General features: G+C 40.4%; 1 protein-coding gene and 1 long non-coding RNA gene across 16 annotated transcripts in view; both read right to left on the bottom strand.

Annotated features, from left to right (window-relative positions):
- MPDZ (multiple PDZ domain crumbs cell polarity complex component) overlaps nucleotides 1-13,224 on the bottom strand; it is a 170,357-nt gene extending 157,133 nt beyond the window's left edge. For 8 of the 15 annotated variants that reach the window (XM_021063703.1, XM_021063718.1, XM_021063738.1 and 5 more), the window contains exon 1: nucleotides 12,899-13,195. The gene's annotated coding sequence lies outside the window, so the exon portion shown is untranslated. Of the gene's footprint in view, nucleotides 1-12,819 lie in introns of all 15 variants that reach the window. The other 7 variants (XM_021063726.1, XM_021063743.1, XM_021063757.1 and 4 more) reach the window with 5 other exon arrangements.
- Nucleotides 20,946-22,874, bottom strand: part of LOC106509171 — a 258,892-nt gene continuing 256,963 nt past the window's right edge. Inside the window, exon 5 of the long non-coding RNA XR_001306469.2 lies at nucleotides 20,946-22,511. This is a non-coding gene — a long non-coding RNA (uncharacterized LOC106509171). The remainder of the gene's footprint in view (nucleotides 22,512-22,874) is intronic.

The raw sequence follows: 22,874 nt of genomic DNA, 5'->3' as shown, positions 1-22,874 counted from the left end.
CCTAGCAAATCATAGCTCTGTGCTCTAATAATAATACTACGGGGGAAAAAAAATATGTTATTCACCTTCAGATTAAGCAGCCTCAGGCTATAGAGGTCCCAGGCTGCTATAATAAAGTTCTCTTGAAAAAACACTACTATTTTACTAGTTGTGAGATCATAAAGTCACTCAACATCTCACAGCTGATGTTGTAAAGTGATCACTAACAATAACACAATGCAAAGTGCTTGGAAGTAAGAGGCATACAAAAGCTGCTGTGATCATTATTCTGTCTTCTACCAGTATCTGTTGTTTCCAATTTGCTTTGAGATTTATCAGATTTATTAAATCAGTAACTCCTTAACCCAAGGGAAAACTGATCATTTCTGAACTGGGACTTGCAAATTGTACCAACTGAGGTGCTACGCAGTAAATAAAGTATGTGGCTTTAGGTTTTCCACTGCTGTAATCTATGCATATTTTGGAACTATTGAGGATCCCCCAAATCTCCTCCTCTAAAATACTTCATAGAAGTAGAAATGAACCCAATAATTACAAATTCCAAAATTCAGCTTAGTCAAAGCAGTGACACTTAAAGGCATTAAGTTATCAATCAGAGAAGACAAAGAAAGGAAATAGGCTTGATGTCTGGCAAGACGCAGATAAACAAGCAGAGAAATGGAAGAAGAGATAATGAGATGAGGAAGGAGAAACAGAGAAAAGATAGAAAGCTGGAAGGCAGCAAGGCAATTTAGAAAGGCCTCAGAAAATTCCTCTGCATTCTCCAGGCTAATAGGAGGTGGGGCAGGGTGCTTGCTGACTGAGGTCACAGATACCCAAAAGAACTGAATCCTTTCTGGATAAAGTGAAATCTGATCTCTGAGGAAGAACTGCAGTTCTCTCTGCTTTCTCTAGATCAAGAAGCAAAATAGTAAGACTCATTACACTTGAGTCACTGGCCTTGTAACTCAGTTGTGTGAATCCCATAAGATAAAGTATATGAAAGTGCTTAGAAAATAGCAAATGTTATAAAAGCATTAGGCATATTATTATTATTTTAAAAATAGTATTAGCATCAGAATGGCTGATATTCCTTCCTAATTTTAAGAAAATCAACATGAAAAAATTATATATACACAGCACTATTTTAGCAAGTTTTAAATAAGCATTTACACAATTTCCTTAAACAAAAGGCATAGATAGATTAGCATGAAGATATTTGCACAGGATATTACCATTTCCATACAAATAAATATGTACTTTTATGTCTAATGTTGTATTCATAATTTTTTTAATTTAGAAAGCCATCTTAAATTCTATAAACTTTAAACATCCCCAAATCTGTACTATCTGCCTCTATCACTGAAGCATTATGGCAAAGCAAAATAAAGACAAGCACCTAGCTTCTGAGCACTCAGTGTACTAGAAAAGAGTAGTTTTACTGAAACAAGATATGCTAAATTCTTACAAAGGAATCTAAGGCTGTTAGAATGAGTCAGAAAAAAACTGGAGATGTGACATACCAATTGTTCTAAAAGACATGCAATTTAGGAGAATATGAGAGACAGCCTGGAGCAGAAAAGGCATCTCTTTTCAGGGGAAGGACATCTGCTAAGGCAATGAAACCAGAGAATTGAATGACAATGGGTCTATATAGTACTGTGCCACCACACACTAGACAGGAGGGAGGAAATCAATGTTTCATGGCTTCCTTGGCACTTTGCCCTTCAAGGGGGTAGCAGAACAATTTAGATACATGGGCGGGGGGGGGGTCGCCTGAAAAAACAATTCTGACAATAGCCTAAATAATTAACCAAAAATAGAGAAGAAAAATAATAGTATAACCAGATGTTAGGCTGTTAAAAAAAAAAAGTCATAAAGTAATGTGAGCCAAGATTAATGCAGTGGCAAGAAAAAAAGAGTGGATACAAATTCATTCATTAAAGGGAATTAGAAGACTCGGTGACCACTAGATGTGTGCTGGGAGCAGGTGGAATGAGTGAGTAACAACTAGAGAGACTTACTCTCAATGTTTCTAATCTGGGAAACTAGAAATACTGGGACATCATTAAACAGCAGCAAGAGAAATGTCTCCTGTTTTTAGAAGAAGGGGTGGGGAGTGGGGAGGTATTCCTTTTGGACATGATGAGCTGAAATGTCTCTAGAAAATTGGAATATTACAAATTAAGTTCCATGAGGGTAGGAATTTTTGTTGTTGTTTTTAATTACTGTCAGTTCCTTTTTCTCACAAGGCTTTATCACCAGTGGCTGACCCAAAGTGGGCACTAAATAAGTACTTGTTAAAAAAAATGGATCAACTACCTATGTGAATCTAGGGAGAAATAAATCTGGAGATATAGAAGCAGGGCATCACTGACCTGGAGGTGTCACTGAAGATAAAAAGAGATTTTAATCATGAGAGAAGAAAGGAGGTAGAAATTAACAAGAGGGGAGAACTTAAGTTGGAACCCAGGGGAGCTTGAACATCTGAAAATAGAATATAATGCATAAGAATTATTTTAGGGGAAAAAAACAATTGGAAATAAAGGCTCTTCATGCTTGATCACTCAAATAGGTACCATACTCATAAAACTCCCATTATGGCTATCACACTAGGCTAAGTTACTATTTATTTAGCTGAAATAACTAAGGCTTATCTGACATCATTTTGGTTCCTATACCAAAGGGAAAACAAATTACTTATGGACAATAAAATTAATTAGGTCAAATTAAATATAGGAGAAGATTAAAATGTCTTAAATAGACATCGATCACCTGTAAGGAGAAATTTAAAATCCTAGTGGAATCAAAAATATTCCAGGAACTCAAAGATGAAATAATATCTACATATGAAGATAAATACATCAAAAAAAATAAATAAATAAAAAACAGCCATGATCTCCTTTTATTTACCTCCATACTAAACTAAAACAAATTCACCCTTGGACCTTCCATTAACTGATTAGGTATATACTCAAGAAGAAATTAGAGTTTGTCCATAATAATAAAAGCAGTGCTTATCATCAACTGTACTAAAGACTCACTAGAGAGGACACTGTACCCTTCTGACAGCAAAGAGATGTCATTATCTAAATCATCAGGCAGTAGTAGTCTACAATGCAGAGAATTCACTGAGGAAAGGCAGCCAAAGAGATGACAATTTACATCTTGCTGGGAAAATTCCAAGTTGTTCAGATACGGGAAAATTACATAAAGAAATCTACATTAATATGAACCTACTCAAACGCAAGCCTTAGCCGTATAAAGTAAATAAGCATGGACTGATTCAATCCCCTAACTACTAATTCAGAGATAACTGTAAAAGACTATACTATTTAGTTACCTTATGTAATCCCATACATAGGACTCACCAGGGCCATCCTGACAACTTGGTATTTTCTCTCCTAAAACAATTTAAAAGATCTTATTCTCTTTCAATAAACATGACTATTTGTTCTTAATTAACTCATCTACTATTTAACTACATTCATTAACTATATTTTATCATGGTACTCAAAGGACTGTTAAAATTAAGATTATAAACCAACCTTTACTTCTGTAATAATCCAGAGAGCACATCTGCTTTAAATGGCTTTGCTTTGGGTTTTGTGTTTGTTTAGCCACTTAAAAACCATGTGATCAGAAAGTATAGACAAACATATAAACATTAAAAATGACCTGAAAATGCCGAAGGATCCCAGAGAGAATAACATGTTTTCACAACATAATGACCATCCCCTTTTGAATTCTTGGTATGTCTGATGATCTTATGTGTAACATACACTGAATGGCAATTATTTGGACAATTCAGGCACTGAATTACTTTAGTTATCCAATTCACTATATGACAATCACATAAATCTGTCACAAGAACTGACTGATAAATCTATCAAAAATTTTAAGAACTACACAAAACAAGCACGTGGGTAAGAAGAATTAGGCAAGCAGTCTAGAAATAAAGTTCGAGCTCAACACTGAAACTGACTGCATAAGGTAGTATACAAAAGTTTGTGGGAAAGTTTCAACACATCTGACCTTTTTTTTTACTTAATCACCTGATATCTTTAAAGATTAGGAAACTTTAGAACTTTATTTTACAATTACTGGGTGTTTTTAAAAAATATTATTTACATATTTTGAAACTTCAAGTAACATTAAATAAAGATATTTAAATTTTATGTTGATCCAAAAGGGGCATGGATTTAAGACTTAATAAAACTAACAAATATAGAAAACTGACACATAGTTGAAACCAAAACAGGTACACTGCAAGACAACGGACAAAGTATAAAGGAATTCTATACTCTAAAAACTCTGAGGTGCATAGTCATACAATGAACTAGTACTCAGCAATAAATAATAATAAACCATATAAACAATATGGATGAATCCTAAAACAGTGAAAGAGTCAGACAAAAAAAACCATATTGGAGTTCCCGTAATAGCTCAGGGGAAATGAATCTAACCAGTAACCATGAGGACACAGGTTCGATCCCTGGCCTCACTCAGTCGTTTAAGGATCCAGCATTGCTATGGCTGTGGTGTAGGTCCGTGGCTGCAACAGTTCCAATTCAACCCCTAGCCTGGGAACCTCCATATGCCTTGGGTACAGCCCTAAAAAGACAAAAAAAAAAAAGAAAAGAACATACTGTATGATTTCCTTTATTCAAAGCTCTAGAGAATGCAAAGTAACCTACAGTGACAGAAAGCAGATCAGTGGTTACTTGGATGAGTAAGAGGCAGGAAAGGATTACCAAGGAGCATGATGAAAATCCAGCGGTGGTGGGGGGTGTGGAATGGATATGTTCACTATCTTAACTGTGAAGATGGTTGCACAGGGGCCAAAATTCAACAATTTGTACACTTCAATATGTGCAGTTTATCTCTTGAAAACTATAAATCAGATCTCAATAAATACTTAAAAACAAGCCCTCAGCCCTCCTTGAGAAAAGGGTGGAGCCTAAATGTTCTGAATTTAATGCCCAAGAGGTGTTCACTAATTTTAAGAGAGCTGCCTAGGGAGCAATAATCTAGGCCCAGGGGCTGTGTATGTGTGTGTATGTATGTATCTTCTATATGCATGTATGTATTATGCAGATTTTATACTAAGAGGCATTCTGGTGCTTCTCTTTTCTAAAGGGGGAACAGGATGGCTACATTCACTACCACCAGGAAAACCATGAATGTGGTGCAAAGGAGGGGGAGGGTGTCAGGCAAAACACCACTGAATCCTACACTTGAGGCCCCTCCAGCGCTAGAGCTGCAAATAAAAGTTGCCTAGAGGCATGTTTGATTTATTTAAAATACCCTTGGAAGACTGGGGGAGAGAAAAGGGGAGTACATGGTCTAAATCTTTTTTTAACTTTAACCAGAATGCCTTAAACAAACAGGAACTGTTATGGAGGCCCAGAAACATATACAAGGAGTTGGACATATAAATTAGATAGAATCTTTTAAATTGCAGATAATCTTTAATGTTTATGGTTCTATCATCACAGTTTTGTTAGTTTAGCGACATCTTCTGAATAGAGGATAACAGCATTTTCAGCAGCCAGCTCCCTGAAGCATGGGATGCTAGGGACCACCTAATTACATAATATAAAATTACTCCAAAATTAACTATAGGTCTATGGAACATTTAATTTTAAGCCAAGATCAAGATATAAAAAGGCATTCTTGGAGAAGTTTCCATTGAGGCACAGTGGAAACGAATCTGACTATTATCCATGAGGACATGGGTTTGACCCTGGCCTCACTCAGTGGGCTAAGGATCCACTGTTGCTGGGAGCAGTGGTGTAGGTCACAGACGTGGCTAGGATCCTGCATTGCTCTGGCTGTGGCATAGGCCAGCGGCTATAGCTCCTATTCAGCCCCCTAGCCTGGGAATTTCCATATGCCATGGGTGCAGCCCTAAAAAGCAACAAATTAAAAACTAAAAATGCATTCTTGGAGTTATCAGAGTGGTGCAGGGGATTAAGAACATGACTGTAGCAACTGGGGCCCCTGGCGCAGTGGATTAAAGGATCGGGTGTAGGTTGCAGGCCCAACTAGAATTCAATTCCTGGTCCTGGAAACTTCATATGCTGCAGGTGAAGCCATAAAAAAATAAAAATAAAAAATTCATTCTCCACTGGTTTCCTGTGTGCCACATAGTAGTTAGCCATATAGTACCTATTGAAAGAATCAAGAGACATTAGCTCAAACAGACCCTATTCATGTTAATTCACGTTATGGATGTTTAATAATCTCAAATCATATTATCCTCACTGAGAAAATGGGCAGTTAGTTAAAACTACTGATCAACTGCTCTGTCTGTTCATTTGTATATCAAAGTAAGTTAAGCATCCTAATTGCACACGGTATGTGTTTTCTTTGTGAAGGCAACAGTACCTCGGTGATAGAACTACAGATAAGCTGCCTGCTTCTTTGCACTGGTCTATGTCGTCCATGTTTTTTTAAACATGCTTTTTTATTATCAAAAAAGTTACTAAAAGAATTATCTTATGCATTTTACTAAAACTATAGTTTTAAAACATAAGCATTAGAGTAAATGAAAAGTATCCTAAAACATATTCATACTATCAACACTGAATCATCAACACAACCTAAATAGTTTACTCCTTACTTTTCTGTTTTGTATTGTTTTGTTTTGGTAGCTGATGTTTCCATTTTTTCCTTTCTTACAAATGTTTTCTTTTTCACTTTCCCCATCCTATGTTTATTTATAGCACCTGATATCTGGAGATAGAGTGGTTTACAAGAAAATAACAATGAATGTTGATTTTGCAGTTGTAAATAAAACTAAAAGGAGGATAAAGATAAGAATTCCCTAGACCAAACGAATTTAACCACCACAGGCAAGGACAAAAAAAGCAAGAATTTAAGCCTTCTTTTACCTTTTCTTTTTCTCCTTAGCTCAGCTGGCCAAATTTGGAAGAAATGCTTTACCATTTCTCTAACAAATACAATTTCAACACTTCAAAAAGTATTTGCTATTTTATGATATAGGATATAAACTATTTTTTAATTACATTTTTCCAAAAAGGTAAAGAAATTCCTAGGGAAAGAAGACCATGCCAACTATTTGCCCTCAAAACACGCACAAGATATACATACAGTTTTTAGGTCAATGGAATTTAAATAATACATGATACTGTCTAAATCAAATTCCAAAACCATCATGAGATGTTTTAATACTAATATTTCCTCTTCGCTGAACTGAAGGTTTTAATCATTTTTGAGAAATAGTAGAGATATTTTAAGAAAACTGATGATTTTATGACACATTTAAAAAGAAAACTAATGCTGTGTCTATAAAAAGGAAGGGCCTCTTTCCCAGGTAACACCAGAAGAAAGAAAACAAATGGTCTTAGACCAAAGGTTAAATAGCTTATTCCTCACACAGCAGTCTCTCTCTCTCTTTCCAAACATCAAATTACTACAATAATGCTCAGTTACACCTTCTAAAGGACCAACCTCCCTAACCCTGAACAAGAACCTACCCCAATTTTTCAAGGTCACTAGTTTACAATCCATAGTCTGTAAGAGTCTGAGAGGCTCTGTAAGAATTTGTTATGGACTGAATCCTGTCTCCCTCAAAAGTTCTTATGTTGAAGTCCTAACCGCCCCCCCGCCCGGTACCTCAGAATGTGAGCATATTTGGAGACAAGGTCTTTAAAGAGGGAATTAAGGTCAAACGGGGTCATTAGGGTGGTCCCTTATCCAATAGTGTCCTCTAGGACACAGACATACACAGAGGGAAGACTGCATGAAGACACAGGCAGAAGACAGTCACCTACAAGGTGCCAGCATGCAACCCTTTGGTGATGTCTAATTTCTTTAATCCCTCTAACGTTTAAAACCTTTTATTCTTTCCTCTGTGTGTTTATTTTCCCAACTAAGACAGTAAGATTCTGGAAGAGTATATTTATTTTGTGCTCTACCCAGGGCTTAACCCAATATAACAATCTATTACTATCTACTAAATGAAGCCCTCAAACCTTCCTGCGAAGTGTTTCACAGGAAAGAGATGTCATCCGCTTCCTCTACCTAGAAATAGTCCTTCACCTCCTTATTCACCCACATGGAACCCCACTATAATTATTTAATCAAGTATAACAACTTTACCATGCTAAACATCATTTCCCAACTGTACTTATATTGATATTCTTTTATGCAGGAAACCAGTTTACAAACAAAAAAATAATACCTTTCTTGTAATAAATATGGGGTTGGTCATGTATGTAACAAAGTAAAAACATCAAATCAATTTCTACTTTAGCCCAAATGTGTTTTAAAAGTACATGTAACTGTTTGGGAAATATAACTGGTGACATATCATAGTTCATATGCACCATCAGCTGTCCTGAACTCCATGGAAAGTTGTTTGCCTTTACTCTGACTTATGAAATCTTTGGCTGGCAGATGTGGCCTTTGCTCTAGCATATATGGGGACATCTCCAGTCCAATATATTATTTTTGCCTGAAGATATTTTGTGAAGAGTACTGAGAGCTTTGTGCATATTATAAATATATAAAATGGCACCAAACTGCAACTCAACCTGAGTCAAGACTGGGATGTCAGACTTGGGATGTACATAATCTGGAGAAAATAATCTGTTCTTAACTCAGGACACTTATCTTCCAAGCAATTCACTGTCACTCCCTAGCTTCTAAATCTCTTAATCTTTACTCTAGACAATGGGTCCACTTCTGGCAAAGCAGAGCCTCTCTACCACATCAGCTAAAGGCTAAAAGCCTGAATCAACGCAAAATTACATTTCAAGGATTTCCATGAAAGTCTCTGAACACTACACCCTGCCTAAACTCTGGGGACAGCCTCTACTCCCTCACTAAATATGGTCCCTGATTTTTTTTTTTTTTTTGACCATGCACCCATGGCATGTGAAAGTTTCCAGGCCTGAACCCACACCACAGCAGCAACTCAAATGTGACCGACATCTCTTCCTCCCTGCAACAACAGTCAGGAGCTCAGGGGATAAAATGAAGGGGTGTATCAAAGGAAAAAAGAAAATCAGAAACAAAAGAGAGCAGAAGAAATACTGAAAGGAGCCAAGGAAAGGAAGAGAACACAGGAAGTATGGTACACATATGAGCTATCTAGCAGTAATATGTTGAGATAAACTTGTTTTTTTTTTTTTTTTCCTTGTCTTTTTGTCTTTTGTTGTTGTTGTTGTTGCTATTTCTTGGGCCGCTCCTGCGGCATATGGAGGTTCCCAGGCTATGGGTTGAATCGGAGCTGTAGCCACCGGCCTACGCCAGAGCCACAGCAACGCGGGATCCGAGCCGCGTCTGCAACCTACACCACAGCTCAGGGCAACGCCGGATCGTTAACCCACTGAGCAAGGGCAGGGACCGAACCTGCAACCTCATGGTTCCTAGTCGGATTCGTTAACCACTGCGCCACGGGAACTCCTGATTGATTTTTTTTTTTTGGTTTTCACAAATGAGGCAGGAATGAGAAGTGGTAAAGAGTCAAGAGGCCCACCAAATTACCTTTGCCTAAGTGACAACTTGCCTATGGAAAGTGATTAAAGAAATTTTTACATATTGAGATATGGGGGAGTCATTCTGGCTTATAAGGAGTTAAGCTGAATTTTATGCTAACTAAAATAGTCTATTTGTCTCCTATCAAACATACACTGTACATCCGCTTTAACTATTAAAGAAAAGGGCACACTGGAATGTCCACATTAAAGATAAAGATTAAATGCCCCTCTTCATGGGAAGCCAATGCTAGTCCTCCTTTAAAGGTAAGACTCTCTTCCCAGGTGCCAAGGCCATATTGCCTCACTGTGTATGTTCTTTTCTTTATTTATTTATTTATTTATTTATTTATTTAATGTGAAAGAAATGTAACCTTCTCCAGAGCAGTTTCTCAGATAATCTGGGAAGTGGACTCAAATAAAAAACAAACTCTTGTTTATTTTTTTTATTTTATTTTCCAAGCTAATCTTTAGTTTGGCTCAAATAAAAAAATAAACTCTTATTTTTTTATTTTATTTTTGTCTTTTGTCTTTTTAGGGCCACACCCAGGGCATATAGAGGTTCCCAGGCCAGGGGTCAGATCAGAGCTGTAGTTGCCAGCCTTCACCACAGCCACAGGAACGCCAGATCTGAGCTGTGTCTGTGAACCACACCACAGCTCACGGCAATGCTGGATACTTAACCCACTGAGCAAGGCCAGGGATCAAACCTGTATCCTAGTGGATACTAGTCCAGTTCGTTAGCCAATAGGCCATGACGGGAACTCCCAAACTCTTGTTTATTGATTATTTTCATTGGAAAGGAACCTATGACATCCCCTAATCCCCACCTCTCTCTACCTAAATATAAATAAGCAAAACTATAATCCCCAAAGCTGCTCAGGTAACAGAGCATCTAGAAGTCACCAGAACTCTACAGAGCACCCTGAGATATGGCTATCTACTTTAAGCTTAAAATAACTAAATACATCATTTCTGCTAATCAGAAACCCCATTTTATCAGAGATACTAAAAATAAAAGCTATCACAGCTGTGGTGTACGTTGCGGCTGCAGCTCAAATTCAATCCCTGGCACAAGGACTTCCACATGCTGGAAGTGTAGCCATAAAAATTTTAAAAATAAAAACAAAAATGAAAGATACCAAAAGGTTAAGAAAACTTTCTGAGAATGAAACATGGAAATAAGAGAATCCAATACATTCACTTAATTTGTCTGCCTACTGGGGAATAGTCTTCCAGTTCATAGGACACCAGAAACAGGACCTAAAAGGCAATGCAGTTTAACAATACACCCATTACAAGAGGGTGTGTGTAACCAGTACTTTTGAAGTCTGTTCTTGACTAGCAAATTTTTTCTGTAGAGTAAGATAGCAAAATTTTCAGACTTTGAAAGCTAACCATCTCTATTTCAACTATGCAACGACTCAACTCTGCCACTGCTGCTGTGAAAGCAGCTACAAAAACTTAAGAATGAGTCACAGACAAGATGAATGAATGTGGCTGTGTTCCAATAAAACTTGATTTACGGGTAATGAAATATGATTTTCATGTAATTTTCACAGGTCATGAAATAGTAGTCTTTTGATTTTGTTTTTGAACCATTCAAAAATGTACAGAACCTCCCTGGCTGTTAAACCTTATCGGGAAAAAACAAGCTGCAGCAGACAGACTTGGCCTATGGCCCACAAGTTTACAGACCTCAGCTTTTAAAAACCCTACTGTGAACTCCACGGGGGGGGGGGGGGGAAGGGGGGAGTGGAATACAGCCCAGTCTAGATAAATCATACCATTTGTAAACTACCCCATTAGCGAGGGGGGAAATCTGGGCATCTCAGACAAGATTATCCCCATCATCCTCTAAACTCTCTCAGCCCTTCCCTCAGGCAAGCGCACAGGTGCATCCATCTGGAGCTTTGCATTGTATTAGGATTCACGCCAAGGAACTTCAAGTTTTGCTGGGTTCTTAAATGCAATTGTGTACCTAAATTCAACAACAGACCAAAGGATATATGTTATACAAATTTCAATGATGCCACTCTTACAAAAAGTTCATTGTAGCCACCTATACCTAAATTCAACAAATAAACCTGAAACACCATCACCTTGTAAATTTTTTAGACTGGGTGTTGTTTATTCTGCAAAGGGTGACCCAAAAGAGAAATGTCTATAGAAACACAAAAGGGATATTTACACCACAGCTGTTGACCAAGCTGGATGACAAAGTCTAGCGGCTTTTCAGAGTATTCCGCTCTCCACATGAAAATGACATAAAGAGGTCTCTTTGTAGGCTGGTGAAGTCAAGGTCCTCTTATCTAAGGATATCTACGAAACACTAGCCGCCAACATATCCACTCCAAGGCACACCGCGCCCATACCCGGGTTCTGCCCCAGCAGATTAACCTCAGCAACCCAACCCCTGGAGATGGATGGGGCCGTTCGCCCCCGTCATTGCGAGGCAGCGGCCACCTCCCGCCCTCGCTCAGCCCCTCCTTCTCTATTCAGCAGTCCCAGCTTGAATTTCCACGAGATGTGCAGGAAAGAATAGCCCAGGCTTTGTGCCTCTGCAAAGAATGCAAGCAAAAATGTACACCATCACCAAGGCTGAAACACAGACGTACACGCAAGCACATGTCTTTGGAACAGCGCTTCCCAAAAACATTCGGCATCCCGGGGCTAATCGCAAACAAAGGCACCCCTTCGGCGAGCTCGGGGTGGGGGTAAGGGGGGGGGCAGAGAATAAAGGGGGAAGCGAGAGGAAAATGCTCCCATCTACCCAGACAGAGGATGAAAGTGCACTGGCGCCAGGAATGGAGGGTGGGGGGCGGGTACCAGTAAGCTGAGTTCTGAGTACCCCTCTGCCGAGGCGAGAGACGCCAGTTTGGGGGCGCGTCTACCCACCCCTTGGCCACCCCACACTGCTGAGCGCCGCGAAACGACGGACCGGGAATCTGCCCCGGGCGCGGCCACCCCAGCGGAGAGCAACAGGCGCCCGCGCTCTGGAGCGCCAGGCCCGCGGACCAGGCCCGGAGTCCCCCCCCCTTGGCACCCTTTCTATGTCCCTCCAGGCGAAGGAAAAGACTAAACTTTTCAACCTTTTAGAGTCGACAAGAGCAAAAGAAGGGGGGAGGGGTGACAGAAAGGACCAAGACAATCTAAGACCCGGCGAGTCGCAAAGGAAACTTCCAGACTCCATCCTTTTCAAGACCCAGAGGAGCTGCGGCTTCCCAGTAGCGGTGGGCCCTGCGGGGTGGGACAAGAACCCTGTTCGCGGGGCCCACACCCCACCCCCACCCCCACGCCCCACCCCCGCGCCGAACCCCTGAAGCCCGCGCACCTTCCTGGCCGGCGCGCGCGCGGGGCGCGGGGGCGCGCTTCGGCCTCCGGGCCCGGTCTCAGGCCCTGGCGCCGCTTACCCGGCTCGCGGCGGCCGCCCCCGGCGGGAACTCGAAAGGGGCAGAAGGCTGGGGAGCCGGGGTCGCCGAGGACTCGGAGAGCCTAGCCTCGCCCACGCTCGCTCTCTTCTGTCCTGAAGTAACGGCCCGGCCAGGAGCTTCGGGATAAACACGCACAGACGCTCCCGCACAACCGAGAAACTTAATCCCGCTCTGAAGCCAGCTGCCCGACACCAGCCTCGCGCTCCGCCGCGCCCCCTCCCCCTGCGCGCGCCGCACTTGCGCCGACCCCGGCTGCGGCGGAGGCGGCGCGGCGGGTTCCCGGGCTGCCGGGCTGCGTGACGCCTGCGGCCGGCGGGGCGCGGGCGCGCCTCGGCCAATCAGGGGGCGCGGCCCAGCCAGCCGGCCTTGGGGTTTAAACTAGCTCCGTGGGCTCTCCGCTGCGGACGTGGGAAGTGTACCCCGTGTGGTTGCTGGAAAAAAGCCCCGTTAAAGTCACTGTCAAATAAGCATTAATTTGGACAAGCCTGCCCCGTGCCATGTTGGGGATAGACTTACACTAAAAATTTATTCGTTGTTTATCTGAAATTCGGGTTTAACTGGGCAGTGGGCAGCCTGTATTTTCATTTGCAAACTCTGGCAGCTTGTGAGAACTGGTAGCCTCTATTTTTAGTTCTCGGAACTTATTTTTTGTGCGGACTGCTCTCTGGTAGCTTATTAAAATAGCCTGTGATGGTGATGAGAAACACCTTTATAAAATGCATAGGTGGTGCAGCTGTTCTCACTTTCTGAAAAGTTCACTTGTAGCGCATCAATATGCATTCTTAGAGAGATGATCTAACTAAACGACAAAAAGAAAGTGAAAGAAGGATTCAGAACTGCATGGTGCCAGGAGAAACATATTCATTTCTATTTTGTGCCATTTAAGATTGTCTTTCTGATAGCTTCAATTCCTGAGTCCCAGGAATCTTCTCTGTGGAAGAAAATTGCTCCCTTTGTCAAGTCTAATATTAAAGTATACAATAAGAATACTCAGAATCCCAACTTAAAATATTTCAAGAATTTATCTTAATATCCTGAATTTTTTTTTCCTTTGGCAGACCTGTAATTTTTTGTTTTGTCTTAGAAACGCAATTGTATTTCTACGGCATTCACCAAATGTTTAAGGAGGAGCATGGCTAATAAAATATACAAGGCTTCAGAGGGAAACTGGTTTGAGTTTTTAAACAGATATTTTCAGAAATCTGTGAAACAGAACATTTGCCTGCAAATGACCAGAAGTTAAGTAAAGTGAGCTCAGTGTCCTGGATGGAGAGAGTGTCCTTAGCCCAAGGACTCTTGTGCTTTTGTAAATAGTGTGATTTTTCCCACCGAAGAAATAAAAACACTTGACTAGATTTCTTCACGAGTCTATGGCTTTTCATTTCCTCTGGGTCTTCTGAAGATGAAAGTTAAGATAGGATAAAGGAAAACTCATTCCACCTTATCTTTTCATTTGTCTCTTCGACACAATCTCAATCTTGTGTACCCTTTCAATCAGCACCCTCAAGACTCTCCATCTTGAAAAAGAGAGAGAAAAGGAGAAAGAAAGAGGAGAGAAGAGAAAGATGGAAGAGAGGAAGAAAGGAAATACCTCTCCAGCCCATCTTCGCCCATATACCCACTTTCTCCCTTCTTCACAGTTAAGTGTCTTGAAATCAACCAACTGCACCTGGCTGCCTGCCCCCATCACACCACTGAACTGAATGGCTCTTGCTAGGGGTCACCAGTGACTACCCACTACCTGAATTCAGTGGATATGTTTCACTCCTCCTGTTCCTTGTTGCTTTAGATGCAGTCATAACTGCTACACACTCTCTTGCTGAAGTGTTCCCCTCCCCCTGAAAGTCCATGCAGTCACTCTCTGTTGGTTTTGCTCCTTCCTCTTAGTTAGGGGCAGATGTGTGAAAACTGAAGTTTGGCTTACAATTTGGGGCTTGGCTTTAAGAGAAGAAAAACAAAGATAGCATTCTTATGACAATTTTACAATAATATATACCTATGTAAACCCATTGCCCACTCTCCCTAGGCAAGAGAATTTTTGCCTTTATTAGCTGCAAAGTAGATCTGCCTCTGTCAGACCATTCTTTGATATCCTTTGCCAACTAATCTCTCCCTAATCTTTAAATGGAATTCTTCAAGACTCAGTGATGGGCCCTCTTTTCTTTTTTAACTCTGTCCCTCAGTAAGTTCATTCTCACCTTCAGCTTATCATTTATTGGTTAAGGATTCCTAAAATGTTGTTTTTAATCCAGACTTCTCCATCTGAGTGTTTGACTCCCCTGTATGCTTGTCTCAAACCTAGATTACCCCGAAGGGAACCAAGATATTTCTGCTCAGGCCTGGCTGCCTTTCCTAGTCGAGTGTTTCAGTGAATGGTACCCCCATGGACGTTACTCTGTGATTCCCACAAATTAGGATACCCCCCCTGAGATACATTCTCATCTATACTTTTGCTCCATAGTATTCATCCTACTTTGTATTTTTATATATCTAGTTTACATATTTAGTTATAGAAGCAATATTTCTCTTCCTCCTCAGACCATAAACTACTTGAGTAGGGCCAATGTCATCATTTCATCCTCAAGCCTAGCAAAATGTTTCATACCTAATTATTGCTCAGATGTCATGGGATGAATGAGTATATGAATGCAAGAATGAATGATTTGTCTATATAACTTCATGTTCTTGCCACAGAGTCATCCCAGGGCATCCCGTTTGGAGAAGATTCTCCTATTGCTTAGAAATTCCAAAGGATTCCTCCTCTTTGAATAGCAAAGCCCTCCCTTTTGTTCCTTCCCAAATCTGGTCATTCCCAAATGCAAGGGAAGTAAGTGCATGCAGTGCTAGTTGGTTGGAGAAGTATAGAAGGAGAATGATTCCATTACCAGGCACTGAAGTTTTTCTGAGGGTCTTGAAAGGTAAAATGGCTTTTATGTTTTTGAACCACAGGAAAAGAACCCATAACACTGAATTAGAGGCAAGCTTAACGAATTTAATACCTTGCTTTGTTCCAAACCTATAAATGAGAATCAAAAAAAGGATTGGTTTAAAAGACGTTATTGTTCTGGTCTCATTTAGCAAAGCAAACCATATGTGCACACCTTCAATGGTAAGACTCAGAGGTCGGAAAGACCCGTTGCTTTTGTTATCTCTTCCATCAAGTTATCCAGCACTCGGGATGATTCCATCCTGGAACATCTCCTTTTGAAGTAAACCCTTATCATTATGGCTCCATTCTCTTCTGCTTATTCTAACCCAGATGACCCAAGATTTTTAGAAGTAACAGGGAAGTATAGTATATTGCACTGATTTTTTTTTCTTAATGTTTTGTTTTCTTTTTTTTGTAGGGTTTTATGGCCATGCCTGCAGCATGCAGAAGTTCCAGGGCCAGGGGTCAGTCGTGCACCACAGCAGTGACCCAAGCCACTGCAGTGAAAATGCCGGATCCTTAACTTGCTGCACCACATGAGAACTCCAAAAAATGTTTTGTTTTTTTTTTTTGTATGATGTAAAGTCTTATAGAGAAAGCCAAAGTATAAAGCAGATGAAGGAGTTCCTGTCATGGCTCAGTGGCTAATGAATCTGACTAGGAACCATGAGGTTGCGGGTTCAGTCCCTGGCCCTTGCTCAGTGGGTTAAGGATTCAGCCTTGCCATGAGCTGTGGTATAGGTTGCAGACGCGGCTCGGATCCCACGTTGCTGTGGCTCTGGGGTAGGCCGGTGGCTACAGCTCTGACTGGACCCCTAGCCTGGGAACCTCCATATGCCACAGGAGTGGCCCAAGAAAATGGCAAAAAGACAAAAAAAGAAAAAAAAAAGCAGATAAATTAGAGCTACTCTTCTCTATGAGGTGGGTCAAAACTCACTCCATTTGTATTGATTAATAATACTTTCTATTTCATGTGAGCACAGGCTGTGGTATCTGAAGATGAAGGAATTAGCAATGTTACCTACATCCCAGGTGTATTCCCAGGGAGGCATTATGCACAGCAATTTGTTTTTCTCAAATTCAAGTCATGTTCAGACTACTTTTGTAAAAGAAAAATTTTGAAGATTTCCAGGATTAGCTAGAATTCTTCTTCTTCCCTTTTTTTTTTTTTTGTCTTTTTAGGGCTGCACCTGTGGCATGTGGAAGTTCCCAGGCTAGGCATTTAATTGGAGCTACAGCTACCAGCCAACACCACAGCACAGCAACACAAGATTCTTAACCCACTGAGTGAGGTCAGAGATTGAACCTGAGTCTTCATGGATACTAGTCAAGTTTGTTACCACTGAGCCACCATAGGAACTCCTAGAATTATTTTTATTATCAGTTAACAAGTACAAACATCAATTAACTACACAATATTATTTAACATTTGTAGCACCTCTGAAATTCTAATACTGGTAAAAGTCCCATTTGTCTACTCAAAACCTTTAATGTCTGCCAGAAAGATAGATCCTGGAAATTCCATGTTTGATCCACCAAGATACAGAGTTGTCATCCAAGCAACATAATCATTGTTCTGTTCTCCTAAGAGTGGGGAAGTCCCTCCCTCACAGGTAGGTGTTACTTCAAGGCTCCCAGGTCAGCACTGTGTTAAGTCCTTTCCCAAGGACTAAATGACTTTGGAGAAATTCTAATGGTGGGACAGTGGGCTATTTCCATACCTTTAACCAGCTGTGACTCTTATTAATAATGCTTCATTTAAATGCAAACTAGTTGATGTGTTTGCATCTCCTTCTGCCTAAGGGTTAGCTAATGTGTAACAAATATGCATTTTTTTATTTATTATACTTTGCAGAAAGTTTTTTATATTCAATCAGTGTTGGCTGACTGGTTTTATGGTTTCAGTTGGCCAGTGGTTTCTCAAATAAAAGAAAGGAGTTTGGATACTTTTTTTTTTGTTTCCTCAGTGTTAAAAAATAGACTATTTTAAACAATCTTTAACTTTGTTGGAAACAGACAAGATTGAAAAAAAACAAGATGAGGAAGAAAGAAAAGAATGTTAGGATAATAAATATATGTGTGTCTACAAGAAATCCATTAGGAGGAAGTAATGGCTGGGAGAGAATGCCAGGCATGAGAAAAATGTAAAAATTATACCTCTTTTGAGAACATGGAGAGTAATCTGTCTCTCTTCATATAACAAACTGTTTATAGAAGAATAGAGGCCCTGAAACCTACAGTATGTCTGACTGAGTCTCATCTCTCTGAGGAAGAAAGGAAGGGCACTGGGAGGTCATGACCTTCTGACCTTGACTTCATTCGCTTTTGTCCCCAAAGAATTCTAGTGCAGAGAAGAAATCCTGGGAGAAAGCATTAGGATGAGGTTACTTTGGGGGTAGAACACATCCAAATACGTTTCCAGATTCTCTGGCTCCAATTTATAGAAACTAGAATGGCATTTTGGATTCTCTCTCCTAAAAATATTTTTTGTGCATCGTGCTTACTATAAGGATATACATCAGTTATCCAAATAAAAGTCAAGATAGATAAGCAATAATGATAATGAGAAGAAATTGTTCAAGTCACAGTATCTTTTAGGTAATACCCCTCCTTCATTGGCAAAAAGAACAGATAAAAGAAACTGAGTTTATGAGTCCACCACTGGGTCACTGGATCACACATTACCTAAAGGTTCCCCCCCGTACCCCCCTCCCCACCCCGGCTCTTGTATTTCCATTTATATGAGCCAATGAATCTCCTTTAATTCTTAAGTTAGTTTGAACTGGATCTCTGTTATTTGCAACTAAGAGCATTCAAACTGATGATTTATACACATTAAGCCATTCACAGTGAGCTAAATTGGTACTTTTAATTTTTTAGGAGCACATTGAGATGATCTCAGTTAGTGGGAATTATTAAAGAATAACTAAGTTTATAAGGAAGACAAGAGTTTCCAGTGGTGAAACTCACTGAGAAATTTGACATTTTCTGGTTCTACCACAAGCTCGCAGAGGAAAATATAAGGTCATTTCTGAGGATATAGCTCTAGAGACCAGGTTTTCTTAGAGTCTTTGCAATTCTACCAGGATTATCATTCATCATAGCCCTGCCCTATTTATCTTGCTTTCCATCTGCCTCTACCAATATTTGTTTAAATTTGTTCTTTGAAAGTCTGATGATCCTTGATATTCTTATCTATTTAATAAAGAGGCAGTGGAGAGTTCTAGGATCTGCACACACAGGGAAGCCTCACTGACCGATGTACTCCACTTTCCCAAGCAGCACTTAGGAGCCCCTAAATTCCAAAAGAAGGAAGTCTTGGCTTAGACTCATTTGCTGTGTTTAGAGAGGACATTTCTGGGTGTTTCTCTGAGAAATAGATGCCTGGCTGACAAGAATTCTGTATGGAAGCTGTGTGTGTGTGTGTGTGTGTGTGTGTGTGCGCGCGCACGCACATATATGTGATGAGGACAGTGTTGGTAATGTCAATTGTTCTAATCCCCATGTTTTGCACCTGACATTTTCTTTTCTCTCCATCATACCTGGTATATTTCACTGTTCCCAGGTTTTCTGCAGTTTTAATAGCTAGTTTCACTCCCTCCAGATATAGTACTGGAGGCTCTAGGGCAGTGCCTCTCAAATGATCTATGCAGGGGCAAGTTTTTTCTTTTTCGATTTTAATTTCCAATGTATTACTGACAATGCACTTAAAATGAATTACTAGCAAAGCAATTATATGCTTGGATATTGTATCAGTGTTAAATTGCTATAAAGATACTTAAAGAAACTTTAAAATTTTCTGCAGACCAGGCTGTAGACCATGCTTTGGGGAGCAATTCTGTAGGGCCCTATTACTCCAAGTATGGTCCATAAACCAGAAACACTGGCCTTGCTAGGGAGTTTTTTAGAACTGCAGACCCTCAGTCATCACTCCAGAATGAATCTGAATCTTCATTTTAATCAGATTGCCAGGTGATTTATAAGCACATTCAAGTTCTTAGGGAGTTTCTACTCTTTCATCTGTTTCTTGTCTTCCAGGAATTTGCTGCTCTATCTTTACCTGGAAATATTTTTTTTCAGAGCTTCAGACAGCTGGCATCTCCTCCTCATTCCGGTCACAGGTCAAATATTACCTCTGTGGAGAAGGCCTCTCTGGTGCTCCAACGAAACCAGCAGCCTCTTCCATGCCACTGCATTATTTTCTTTAAAGTATTTATCACTATCCAGGAGTTCCCATTGTGGCTCGGTGGGTTAAGAACCTGACATGATGTCTATGAGTTTGCTAGTTCAATCCTCGCTCAGTAGTTTAAGAATCTGGCATTGGTGTGAGCTATGGCATAGGTAACAGGTATAGCTGAGACCTGGTATTGCTGTGGCTATCATGTAGGCCTGCAGCCACAGATCCGATTGGACCCCTAGTCTGGAAACTTCCTTATGCTATAGGTTCTGGCTTAAAAAAAAAGAAAAGAAAAAGAAAAAAGAAAAAGAAATAAAACATATATTACTATCCAAAATGATTGATATCCTGCTTCCTGTCTCTCACCCCCAGCTAGAATGTAAGCTGCATGAGAGCAGAGATCTTGTCTGCCTCATTTCCTGTCCCCACCCCTGGGAGAGCATGGTTCCTGATAGGCGGTACATGCTGCCTGCAATGCTACCTCCACTACTTCTGTTTACTCATGACCTCTGCTCGCTCTTAGTTCTACCTGCCTCCCTGCTTCTGTTTATTGCTTTCTCTGAATGTCTCTCTGAATTTGTAATAGAAAGCCCAGCACGAACTGGCTTTTAAATAAATAAAACGGATGCTGGTTCCTGTAAAAGAAAGGTCCAGAGGAAACACAGCGAAGAGGCACAGTTCAGTTAGGGCTACAGACCCATTTTTCTCTGATTCTTTCAGCAGTGCCCACTTCCATGGGTCAGCTTCATTTTTCAGGCTGGCAACTAGGTAGTCACAGCAGTCTTGGCTGTCACATCCACATGAACACTGTCCACAGACCATCCACTGTGGTTGTTCACTTTGAAAAACCAAGTGCACTTCTGTCCCCCAAACCTCCTGCAACATCCTTCAATTCAGTCCTTATATTAGATTACATGTTCTATCAGATCACATGTTTTATTCACTCTTCAAAACACTTATACACATAGTGGTAGATGACAAACAGTACAATGTACGGATCTCAAGTGTGCATTTCAATCCATTTTGACAATGACAATGACATAGACACCAATGAATCAAGATGTAAAATATTCCCATCACCCCAGAAAGTTGCCTTGGGTTCTTTGTAATCAATCAGATGAGTAAAGGTGACATGCAAAGCCATACAGAAGTCGGAACAAAAAGGAACAATCTGGAATAATGATCCTATATTTATTTAAAATGCTGATGTATTATTCATCATTTACCTTGACTTTTATTTCTGTTCATAGTGCATAAAAATATGATTTACCTTGATTATTAGGTTTTTTGCTACCCCATCCCTTAAATTTTTTGCCAGGGTGAGCACCACACTCACTTCATTCACCCCTGCCTAGTCGCAGCCCTGCTGTTGATGAGCCTCTCTCTTTCTGTCTCCATGTCTCTCTCTTAATATGATCTCTGCATGTAGTATTTCCACATGATGGCCTCAAAATAGCCAAACTTCTTCCATGGTAGCTGAAGGCTCCCAGAGTCAGGGCCAAAGAGAAGCTAGCAGGGAGGCTGCATTCCCTATCTGATGCAGCCTCGGAAGTCAGCCAGGGCAAATTCTGCCATGTTTCATTCATTGCAACAGTCACAAAGGCTCACCAGGTACAAGGAGAGGGGAAGGGATTCTATCTTTCGATAGGAAGAGTGTCAAAGAATTTACAGACATATTTAAAAACCACCATGGATTCCCATTGCTTTTACAGCCAATTTCGAGCCTTATTTTCCTAAATTTTTAAAATATCTAAGCAGTAAATCATCTTTAATTTTTTTTTAATTTTATGCACTGTGCAGTGGCTTAATGTGTGATCTTAGTTCCCAGAGTAGGGACTGAACCCAGGCTGCAGCAGTGAAAGCACCAAGTCCTAACCATTAGACACCAGGGAAGTCCCTCATAGCCCTTATTTTTTAAGTACTAAAAATTCCCATCCAAATGAACTTTTAAAAATTTTACCTTACATTCAATTTAAAGCATCTCCTCTTTGCTTCCAGGTGTAGTTGGACAGTTTTGGTTTTATTCACTACTTTCTCTCCATTTACTCACTGCTATTTCTGGCTTTTCCAAGTTAAGGATAAGAAGCTGGGAATCAGAGGGAAGAGAAGCAAGCATATCTTTTCACTTGGCTGGATATTGAAAGCTCTCTTCAGTGGCAGTTATCCAAAGGCTAACACTGTCTCTTAAGGGGTCATTTAGTGAGTTATTTGAAGATATACTATACTCTGTCTCCTTGGACTTCTGCCCAGTTTAAAGATAATGTACATTCCTGTGGACCTCATAAGACTTCCCTTCAAACCCTGCTTTCCTGGTACACCCCACACATCCTCTTCCTGCTGAAGTCCACTCATCCAGGCAGGGAGTTCTTTGGAGAAGACCTTTCAAAATGGCGCTAGTCTAGAACCACTTCCTTCCAAGTTGTCTTCATGGCATCACAGAAAAACTCAGTCCACTCAAATCTCGAGATGAGTTTTGGACCTGCCACCTAAAGCAATTCAAGACAGCCTGTCAAAATCAGACTTTTCCAGGGGAGAATCAGATAGAAATCTCTATGTTCCGTGAATTCCAGAGGATCCAGATAAATTCCTCTAATGATTTTCTCACCACGTTCTGTTTTAATAGTCATACCAGGCAAGATCTATTTTTACAGTTCAGCGGCTTCCAGCCTAGGTGATGAAATACCTCCTATCAGACAAATCACACCTGGTAAGTTGTTCACTTAAAGCCCTCCTCACTTGTCTTGGAAAATCTTGAAAAAACAAGACTTTGCCCAGTGTGAGGAATGGAGGAGAAGCATATAGTATTCTTTACCAAGTGTATGGTTTTCTCCAAAGAAAACCTCACTCTG

This window comes from Sus scrofa, chromosome 1, assembly GCF_000003025.6.
Source record: "Sus scrofa isolate TJ Tabasco breed Duroc chromosome 1, Sscrofa11.1, whole genome shotgun sequence".
Taxonomy (NCBI): domain Eukaryota; kingdom Metazoa; phylum Chordata; class Mammalia; order Artiodactyla; family Suidae; genus Sus; species Sus scrofa.
The sequence above is the reverse complement of the archived record's forward strand: the minus strand, read 5'-3'. Positions and strand labels throughout refer to the sequence as shown.